Source organism: Phymastichus coffea, unplaced genomic scaffold, assembly GCF_024137745.1.
Source record: "Phymastichus coffea isolate CEN01 unplaced genomic scaffold, Cenicafe_Pcof_1.1 PCOF00103, whole genome shotgun sequence".
In the NCBI taxonomy this organism is placed as follows: domain Eukaryota; kingdom Metazoa; phylum Arthropoda; class Insecta; order Hymenoptera; family Eulophidae; genus Phymastichus; species Phymastichus coffea.
In genome coordinates this window covers 509313-520310 of record NW_026706914.1, presented here as the reverse complement: position 1 = coordinate 520310, position 10998 = coordinate 509313, and positions in this window count along the sequence as shown.

The following is a 10998-nucleotide window of genomic DNA, read 5'->3' as shown; positions in this document are numbered from 1 at the left end:
GCCTTAACCCTGAATACGGAAGGTATTTCAGAGAGAGATCCGTCCACACCCTGCGCGATTTGGAGTACTACGGCGAGAGACTGGAGAAACATCGGGAATGCGAGAAAAGGTGGCACCCTCCTTCCGCTAAGGACAATCTGCCAGTTGAGGACGCCGCCTACCGGGGAAAGGGAAAAAGGACACATGTGGCAGCCAATGCCGTGCCCGCCCCAGTAGAGACGACCACAACAAACAAGTCCAAGGTCAAGAAGAAGAAAAAGAAGGGGAAAGCTTCCGGCGCCGCAACAACCGAACACTCATCTAACAGTGAATCGGGGGGGCAGTGTGCGGCGAGCAGCCCGATGCCGCCCACACTGCCACGAAACGCCAACCAGCCGATCCAGAGGAACACCGGAGGCACGGGCGACAACCCGCGTACCGCCCCATCATTGCAGACGCCAGTGCAGGCTGCGAGACGCCAGCAGAACGCAAGGACCGGACAGGGCCGGGTCGATTTTCAAGGGAGGTGTTACGGCTGCAACGGAGAGGACCACCGAATCTCCGAGTGCCCAAGTACTGGCCGAAATCAAACCAACCAAGCACAAGGAAGCCCAATTTATTTCCGTTGCCGCCAACCAGGACATTACGCTCCGGGCTGCCCCCTTAGTCGACCGAGGGAGTCGTGCCAAAACTGCCAGGCCCCAAATTGTACGTTCCGTACCTGCGTAGTTTGCGAACCAATACGAAGACTAGCGGAAAACCAGTCCGCGGGGAGCGGTGGCCCAACGCTCTCGGCGATGGCCGCGGTGGGCCGCAGAACCCAGGCGTGACGAACTCGATCTAAAATTACGAATCCAGGGGGGAGGAAACGGGGACGAACAGGAAATATTGGCTCGAGGAACGTCTTGAAGGCTGCTGGCAAGCTATGGACGGGGAACATGGCCAGAACTCGCATAACGGACAAGAGGATGGGTGGCGCCGGCCGAGGGTGGCAGCGCCCCCCGGCGAGACATCGCGGCGGGTTGCCCCCTCGGTCGAGGCGCCGACTGGCATCGACGAACAACCGAACTCTACTAGGTCGTCACCTGATGCAGCACCCGTTCCGGTGGGCGAGAACGCGACGAAGGAACTGGAAGCTTCGTCGGTTCCGGCGGGGGCGGTGGTCGTGGAGGTCACGACTGACGGCTCGGCTGCATCTGACGGTGGGGACCCTGTACTAGACGTCGCCGTAGAAAAACGTCCGCTACTCATATTGCTCATTGGCGGTAAACCATACAGCGCCCTGTTCGATACAGGGGCACTCGTATCGGTTGTGGGCCACCGGATCACGCAAGATTTCCGAACTCAAGTGCAGAGAACCCCTGGCGTGGTGAATGGTTTCTCGGGCACATCAGTCAGCATGCTGGGGAAGCTGCGGCTGATGATCGAGATCGACACGGTGATCCGGCCAATTGAGGCATATGCGTGCGAGCAGGACTTGCAGTACGATATGTTTCTGGGACAGGATTTCATCCGTGCGTTTGGTTTCCGGCTGGATGCCAAAGAGGACACATTGAGTGTCGAAGGCCGAGAGATGTGGTACCACTCCGCGCGGAGAGTGGGGGACCGTATATACTTTCCCGACCGGCCGAGAAACCTGAGTTTGGTAGCGGAGGTGGGAGGGCTCTCGACATTACGGGAATCCCAACGACTTCAAATTAAGGCGCTGGTGCGACGTGTACTACCGGAGGAGTCACCCGCGCAGACGGACTTGATTGAACACGTCATCGATGTACAAGGTGCGAGGCCAATCAAGACACCCATGCGCAGGTACTCCCCGCAGGTCACCGAGTTCATCCGCCAGGAGGTCGCGGATTGGCACAAAAAGGGGTTGATCCGCCCGTCCCAGAGCGAGTGGTGCAGTGCACCGGTGGTCGTCAAAAAGCACGACGGAAGTTATCGACTGTGCATCGACCTGCGACTGGTGAACAAAACCACTCGCATCGACACTTATCCGATGCCAGGGGTAGATGTGGTACTCGATCGGTTGCGGGGGGCCCGGTACATTTCCAAAATTGACCTAAAGAGTGCTTATCTCCAGGTACCCGTGCACGAAGATAGCAAGAAGTACACGGCTTTCGGGGTACCGGGTTGTGGTCTTTGGGAATGTAACCGGATGATCTTTGGGTTGGTCAATGCCCCGGCAACCTTCATGCGCTTGATGGACGCACTGTTCGGACCAGATTTCGAGCCGCACGTGTTTAAGTACCTCGACGACGTGATCATAGTCACGGAAACGTTCGAGGACCATCTAGTGTGGCTCGAGAAGGCGTTAAGGCGCATGGTCCAGGCGGGACTGGAAATTAACGTCGAGAAGAGTGAGTTCGGCTGATCTAGCGTGACATTCTTGGGATACCTCCTCGACGAGAATGGGCTGCGGCCAGACCCCGACCGCGTGGGGCCCGTTATGGATTTTCCAGCCCCGCGGAACATCAAACAGCTGCGCCGATTCCTGGGAATGTGTGGATGGTACTCCAGGTTTATCGAGCACGAGTCGCATCTAAAAGTACCCCTAACGAAGCTGCTGCGCAAGAACCAGGTCTGGCACTGGGGCTTCGAACAACAGCAAGCGTTCGATTCGCTGAAGCAAGCGTTGACTGAGGGACCCGTGCTGGCACGTCCGGATTTCACCCGGAAGTTCTACGTGCACTGTGACGCGTCGTCCTATGCGTTAGGAGCCTGCCTGATGCAGAAGGACGACGAGGGGTACGACCACCCGGTGTGTTACGCGAGCCGCACACTGAACGAACACGAGAGGAACTACACCGTGTCAGAGCTCGAATGCCTCGCTCTGCTGTTCGGCATTCACAAGTTCAGACCGTACATCGAGGGCGCGCAGTTTATTGCAGTCACCGACCATACGGCTCTGACTTGGCTGAAAAATAAGAAAGATCCTTCGGGACGCTTGGCCCGCTGGACCCTTGAGCTACAGCAATGGGACTTCGAGCTGGTGTATCGCAAAGGAGCATTCCATCACGTTCCGGACGCATTGTTTTGTGGGGTGGGGGCCCAGGAGGACATCGCAGCGTTCAAAACCATCGTCGACCCATGGTACCTCCAAAGACTGAGGGACGTGGAGTCAAAACCACAGAAGTTCCGACACTGGAAAGTAGAGGCCGGAATGCTGTACAAATATGGTACCAATGAACTCCTGGACCCAGTAACCCATAAAGAGCAGTGTTGGCGGCTCGTCGTACCGGAGGAGCGCCGATCACGGGTTATACGAGACGCCCATTGCGAGCCGTCTGCGGGACACCTCGGCCGCGAGAAGACGTATGACCGCATCGCTCGCAAATATTTCTGGCCGGGCATGTGGTACGATGTGCAGAAATTTGTGCAGTCATGCCAACTGAGGACAACAGGCAACCCGGACGAGTCCGATCCCGTGGGGGTGGAGAGCCCTGGGCTGGTCTCGCCCCCGAGGTCGGGTATGGCTGGCGGTGAACCTGCGGTAGAGGGGGAGACGTCGGGCCAAACACGCTTGTGGCGCCCGTTCATCGACGGTGACGGGGTCTTCTGGAAGATATACCCGGATGGCCGTCGCCGCCGAAGGACACGGGCTGGAGCCAAACGTGTCCCGGCCAAGAAGAGGGCCCTCCTCGCCGCCAACTCGGGTACACCGGAGACGCCCCCCCCCCGCGCGTCGACAAATGAACCCGCCGCCCAATGCCCAACACGGCACCCAACACCCTCGGCAGCCATGCTGGCGGTGACGTCAGTGGCCGCACCACCCTTGGCGCCATCGGAGCCGTCGGCGCCGTCACCGCTTTCTCCCCGTTCGATCGCCCTGGCATACCTTGCCGGACTGTCGATCCGGATGTCGGGGACCGGCTACGTCTCGTCGCTGAGGCGAGCGAGCTCTCGCAGCCTCCACCCCGTCGGGAAGACCAGTAAGACAGGGAAGCGACGAGGTAAGTCTTGCATGGTTTCACCTAGTTCACTCCGGGCGTCCCCCGTCTTTACTTCTACGTCTGCCTCAAACTAATCTGTTTCTTTAACTATCTCTGCTAACTAGAAACTAAGGGTCGTCCTGTCGACGGCCTGGAAGACGATCGTGTACGGATTTACAGTGTCCGCCCGTTCATTTTCCGTTCTCCGGACCATTATAATTTTCTAATATTATTTTGTTTTATTTTGACCTAGCATCCTCCCAGCTCGCACACGGCGCCCGGATGGTGAGAGCGGGGGAACAGCCCCCGACCCTAGTTAAGGATCAGTTGCTTCGGGGGGGCTGTGACGGAGAATCACGGCTCGACCGTTGCTCTCCGTCGGGCTCTCACTGCTTCCCCGTACGGTTTGACGAACTGGGAGTGTGCACTAGTTGAGCACACTCTAATCACTCCGTTTCTTTCTTTTGTTCTGTTCTTGAGGTGCGACGGCGACGGCAGCAAATTGGAGAAAGCGAGAGCCGACGTAGAGAGCATAGCGAAAGAGAGAGAGATAGATAGAAGAAGTTTATTTGCCATTCGCAAAACATATTTACAACAAGTATACTATACATATTATACTTTGCCTAGTTACATATATACATCAGGCACATACACATATTTTTAGTCCATGTTGAAACTGGTCCTTGATGTGGCCAATTTCAGCAACATTATAACATATAGAGAAGTGTTAAGTCTAGCAATAGGTTTATTGCAGTCAACTTAAAACTATAAATCACATGTTGAGTTACTGAGCATTGCAGTCATCTTAATACTACTTATCAGTCCTCCGCATAGTTCCACTCGCGCTATGCGGAAGAAAAAATCCCCCCTACAATCGCTCCAGCGCGGCTAGAGATCGAGGTCGTAAAAATAGAGAGAGAGAGAGACAGAAGATAAGCGCAAGCCGGCGAGGCGTCGGCAGATCTGCGCGCGCATCTCGCTGGCTTGACGAAGGAACGGGGAGTACCTGCTGAGCTGCCGCATGGCCCACCGCGCGCACACGTTTTCTACTAAGTTTGCTTGTGACCTGTGAGTTCTCGCGCCCTCGCCGACTATTTACGTTTTGTTTGGAGACACGTGGCCGGTGCGCGGAAATTGTGTTCTCGAAGATAGCTTGTGGAGGCAGCTGAACCGGCACCGGTACATGTGGCGACCGGCGAGGTGACGCGGGAGTGTACGCGCGTGTGGCCATCTTGGAAGTGAGTTCCGTTACCGGTCTGCAGCGTGAGGCGAAACGCTGGCGCACACGGATACCCGCACACGGACACACGGACACACGTACACACATACACGTACACAGTCACGTCCAAGGGGGGCTCAACAACTCACCAACACGTCAACGCACTAACGACAACAATAGTAATAACAACGATAACAACGGTAGTGAACACAGTAATGACAACGGGAGCATAACAACAACACCATTAACAACGAAGACGGGAACAGTAACAAGTACACTATTAACAACACCAACCGGAACAGCAAGATCGGCGAGAGAGTATTCAAGGAGCTAAAGGGGACTTTCATCTAGCCGTCGCCTTTGTTTTTCTTTCCAGAGTGTCTACTTGCGGGATCTGCAGGGAGAAGGACGCGACAGAAAATCTGAGTCGACCCGGGCAAGGTTGGTGCGGTGTTTCTCTCTCCCTCTCTCTCTTATCCGAGGCGCCGAACGGACACCTCGCAGTTCGGCAGCTCTGCCGATTGCGAGGTCGCGCTTATTGGTTCGGGCGGTCGTTGTTCGTACATAACGAAGCTTCTTTATTTTTTTGTGATTTTCTCTATTTTCGTAATTTTCTTTAATTTGTAATTCTCTTTATTTTTGTAATTTTTCTTATTTGTATTCTCTTTATTATTTGTGCATTTTAATCATTTTGTAATTTCTTTTATTTTGTATTTCCTTATTTTGTATTTCTTTACCGTTTGTTTATTTTGATTTGCCGATTATTTGATTTTAATTTAAGTTCCTTTGTTTGATTAGTTCCCGCGTTTAAGTTTACTTACCCTTTTTCTTTTCTTTTGTTATAATTATCATTAAAGACCATTATTCCACCTAGTCTTCGCCTCCGTTTTTTTTTCTTACCCATACAGTCACTCCTATCCCGGGTACAACAGTCCGTGTACGATTAACGCGTGTGCTCGGCGCGTTATTTAGCCATGGGAACAGTTCTAGCTTCCCGAATCCCTAATCAAATAATTCGTACGGGCAGTCGAGAGCTATCCAAACGGACGACTGAGATTCCCCGTTAGAGTAGGAATAAACTAGATTTGTTTAAACTATCGTAAAAATTTTCTCCATTGGAATCATTGTCTTTGCTATTCCAAGCTAGATGGTGGGAGTTGAAATCACCAACAAAAATAGATGACTCTTGTGTAATTATATTGCCAAGAACAGTGTCTCATTGGGCTTCTGAGAGAGTAGAACCTGGATCTCGGTATCAGACAACTAAACTAATTACAGGATTAACATTAGTAATCTGTACGCCGGTGATTTCGACTGAAAGATCAGGGCTTTTGAGATTGGTAATTTTCGTGTAGGCGATGTTGTTTTTTAGCAGTATTAGTATAACGCCGCCGGATTTGTACGTGCAATCTTTTTGTGAAAAGTCTTGAAGCCGGAAAAGTGGAAATTTTTTCTTTCTTCAGTAAGCCGTGATTCAACGCAGACAAAAATATCAAGATTTGTCAGGACTTTTAAGAGGTCTTCTTGTTTCTTAACAATACTTCTAGCATTCCAAAATAAGATTTTGAGTTCTTTAGTAATTAAATTGAAGGTGGAGCTGTCTTGACTTGAAGAGAGAGATGAGTTGCTATTTTTATTGCTAGCCATTGTTGAAAAGGATTTCGTTATTATGTGGTAGTTTCATTGTCAATTTCGGTTTCCGAGTCGCTTTGAGTCATTTTGATTAGTTTCTTTTTTATTCTTGTCAGTCGTCCTTTTAGTGTTTTATTTGGAATATATTAATAGACTACATCTGTCATGGTGATAAGATCGTCGGTGTTGAGCGAAAGAGACTGAGCAATCAAGCAAGGATTTTTCTGACCGAATGAGTTAGCGAGAAAGATTTCGAAAGAATCAAAATCAATAGGTGGTAATTTTTCAATGAGTTGCAGCGACTCCCTAGCAGGAAGAAGGTCTTCTTTAAGATCTGTATTGTTATCTTCAGGATATTCAATTACTTTAATATTTTTCGACGTAGGTGGACGCTTGAAAGGAGTTACCTCGGAAGCCGAAGAATTTTCTCCTGTCTGGCTCCCTGTCTTCAGTATTTGAGTTTGTTGTGTATTAGTTACTGAGGAGGAGGCGTAGAGGCAGCTGGTCTTTTTGGAGTGGAAATGACTGGAGGGACTAAAATAGGAAGAGACTTGTTGAGTTCTTGATTGGTAGAACCTCTGTTTTCCGCTGGCTCAGGCTGGCATCCCGGCAGTGTCGGATTGGGAGGCCGGCTGGGGAACTGTTTAGCTGTGTGGCCACTTTTGTTTACAAACATAACAGCTCGTAGAGTCAGTACTGAAGTTGACCCAGTATGTAGTAGAATCATGCGTCAATTGAATAGATTCCGGGATAAGCTTTACTTCTTCTTCTTTTATATATACTTGTCTTCTAAACGAAAGAATGTGTGATCTACCAGGTTTATTTAAGCCTACTCTTATGTAGCTAACTCCAGACACTGGGTTTATACCTCTGTTTGTAAACATTGAATTAAGATGTCAGGTATGACAAAGCTTACTTTGGATATAACCACTCTTTTATTTTTTTCTATTAAAGGTCTAATTTTTAGTTCAGATGGAGTGAGTATTTCTAGATCTTCTAAAGCTAGTTTGTAGCCAGTATTGACGACTATTAACGAATTACCTTACCGTACCGTATATTAACACATTACAAAAGTATTGGTCGGCATTTCCGTTCGAAGGTTTCAATGGCGTTATCAGACATTTGTATTTTAGAATCCAATATAAACCTCTTCAAATAAGTAAATTGTATTGTAGATTAAGATATTTGAGAAATTATTCATTCATTTTTAACGCTGAAAATGTCAATCCGAAGGTGCTGAATTTATTTAGGATATACGAGGTGTGATCAAAAAGTAAGGTGAATTTTTATTTTTCTCAAAAAATATTTATTTATTCATCAATTTTTATTTTATCTCCTTCAAAGTAATCCCCCTCGGATATAATGCACTTGTGCCAACGCTTTTTCCAATCCTCAAAGCATTTCAAAAAATCATTTTTTGTGATCTTGTTTAGTTCATCCTTCGATGCCGTCTTTATCTCCTCAATCGTGGCAAAACGCCGTCCTTTCATGGGCCTCTTCAGTTTTGGGAACAAGAAGAAGTCACAGGGGGCCAGATCTGGGGAATACGGTGCTTGTGGTAGCGTTACTGTGTTGGTTTTAGCCAAAAATTCGCGCACAAGCAACGATGTGTGAGCAGGGGCGTTATCATGGTGCAAAAGCCAATTTTTATTTTTCCACAAATTCGGACGTTTCTGGCGGATTGCTTCGCGCAAATTGCGCATAACTTGCAGGTAATATTCCTTATTTACTGTTCTACCCTGTGGCAAGAACTCATGATGTACCACGCCCCTGCAGTCAAAGAAAACTGTAAGCAAAACCTTTACATTTGATCGAACTTGGCGTGCTTTTTTTGGTCTTGGTGATCCAGAATGCCTCCACTGGGACGATTGAGTCTTAGTCTCGACGTCATAACCGTATACCCATGTTTCGTCACCTGTTATAACCCTGTTGAGTAAATCTGGATCATCGTTGACGTCATTCAGTAGCTCTTGGGCGATGCTCATGCGACGTTTCTTTTGGTCGAAATTGAGCAATTTCGGAATAAACTTCGCTGACACACGTCTCATGTCTAAAACACTCGTCAAAATTGATTGGCACGAACCAAATGAGATGCCAATATCATCAGCAATTTCTCTAATGGTAATTCGACAATTTCCCAACACTATTTTCTTCACTTCTTCAACATTCTCATCAGTTGTTTATGTGCCGGGGCGTCCAGAACGAGGTTCATCGTCGGTGTCTTCTCGGCCTTCTTGGAAGAGTTTATACCACTTGTAAACATTTTTTTGGCTTAAAGTAGACTCACCGTATGCCACTTTCAGCATTTCAAGTGTTTTGGAACATTTGATTCCATTTTTCACACAAAATTTAATGCAAACTCTTTGATTCATGTTTTTAGACAGCAGCAAATCGTGGAGCACGCAAAACACTTCTAACCTTGATGCCTCTCACAAACAAACCAAACATACTACAAAGCTGAAATTTGGAACGTATGTTCTAGACGAGTGTACCGACATAACCAAATAAAAAAGTCGAAGATCGAACGGACGTAGCCCGCTAAATTTCAAAATTCACCTTACTTTTTGATCACACCTCGTACTTACCAGTCTCAAGTGAGTAACTGCATCGAGCATTATAATAATTTAAGAACATTTGAAAAGCCATTAATAATGAAGTTATCGACTATAGAACGACGTTATACAACAATTGCTGAAGCACCCGACTGAAGCCGTACGTCAAAGCTTTAATAAATTTGTATACAAACGTAGATTGTTTTATTCAATAAATTATGGTAGGCTTAAAGAAAGGAATAGTGTATCATTAAAACCAATGTAGGAATAATAATCAACATTTCACATTTACTGATGGTTACTTGTACTTTAGAAAACTGTAAATATGTAATTATTGGTACAAAATTACTCGTTGAAAAAGAAATTATATGCACCAGTCAAGACCCTGCATTTAACTCACAAAGATATTGCTGTATTGCTAGAGACACAACAATCATTGTATGTAGCATGGTAGATTCAATTGGAATGAAATGTGTACACGGAGAAAATGGTATAAGAAACATTAAAATAAAGTGAAACGAAAATTACTATATTATATAGGAGCGGTATGACATTTAAAATTAATGGTGGATTTTGTTATACTTTTAGTAAATATTTTTACAAGCATAACAATTTTTGCTATACTGCTTGATAAGCAAAACTATATCACTTGACAAAAATTACTATATTAGATAGTAAAGATTATACTATAGTAAAATTTCTATTAGAGTATAATAATCTTTGATATATAATATTAGAGTAAAGCTTATGTGTATAATAAATTGTATTATGTAAAAAGTGAAAATTATTATGTGAGATAGAAAAAATTATGTTATCGTGAAATGTCGTAAAAATTATAAAACTATTGAATATATATAATCTTAGAGTTGATATTAATAAATAACAAATTTTCACAATGAAAATCATAAGAAAAAATGAAACTGGTATTGTCTAGGTATAAACTAGATATAATTTACGGTTACTCCACTTACACTAGATAGCGTATTTCAAATTTCTATCCTGTGGCCGAACAATCAAAAGATTGATATATGAGGAACTTTGTACGTGATTAATATACGAAAAGCCGTTCGGTGTATTGTAATAGCGATTGCGATTATTATAAGTAAAAGTAGGTAGTATAATATTAAAGTATAGCAGCGATGTAAATATATAACATTTAGTGATATAAAATATACGATACTTACAGATAGTCTTGATGTCAATAATTTATAAATATACAAAAAGTCCGAAATTAAAAATAATCAAAATTAACAAGCGTAATAAATTAAAAATGATAAATAATTTTTTTCAAATATATTTTCTGTACGTAAAATATATTTTATAAATTCATTAAAAATGATTAAACGGCAAAACATACATTACTGCATTATTGTAATACAATTTAGTATACGAATATAGTAAAAATTCTTATATTCATAAGAAAAATTATTATAATGAATAATAAAAACAGTTGTAAAGAAATTTTACTATACTGTATAGCAAAAATTATTATAAAACAAACATGTCACACTTTTCCTATGTAATATAGTTATTTTTATTATTTATTATTTTTATATTTATTATACTATTTCTCTCCGTGTAGATGTTCCTCTATTAAACTCAAAAAAAAAGATGTATACTTTATTTGATAAACAACATTAAAACCGATTAAAAGTAATATGTAAATAAACTTTTTAATAAACCATAT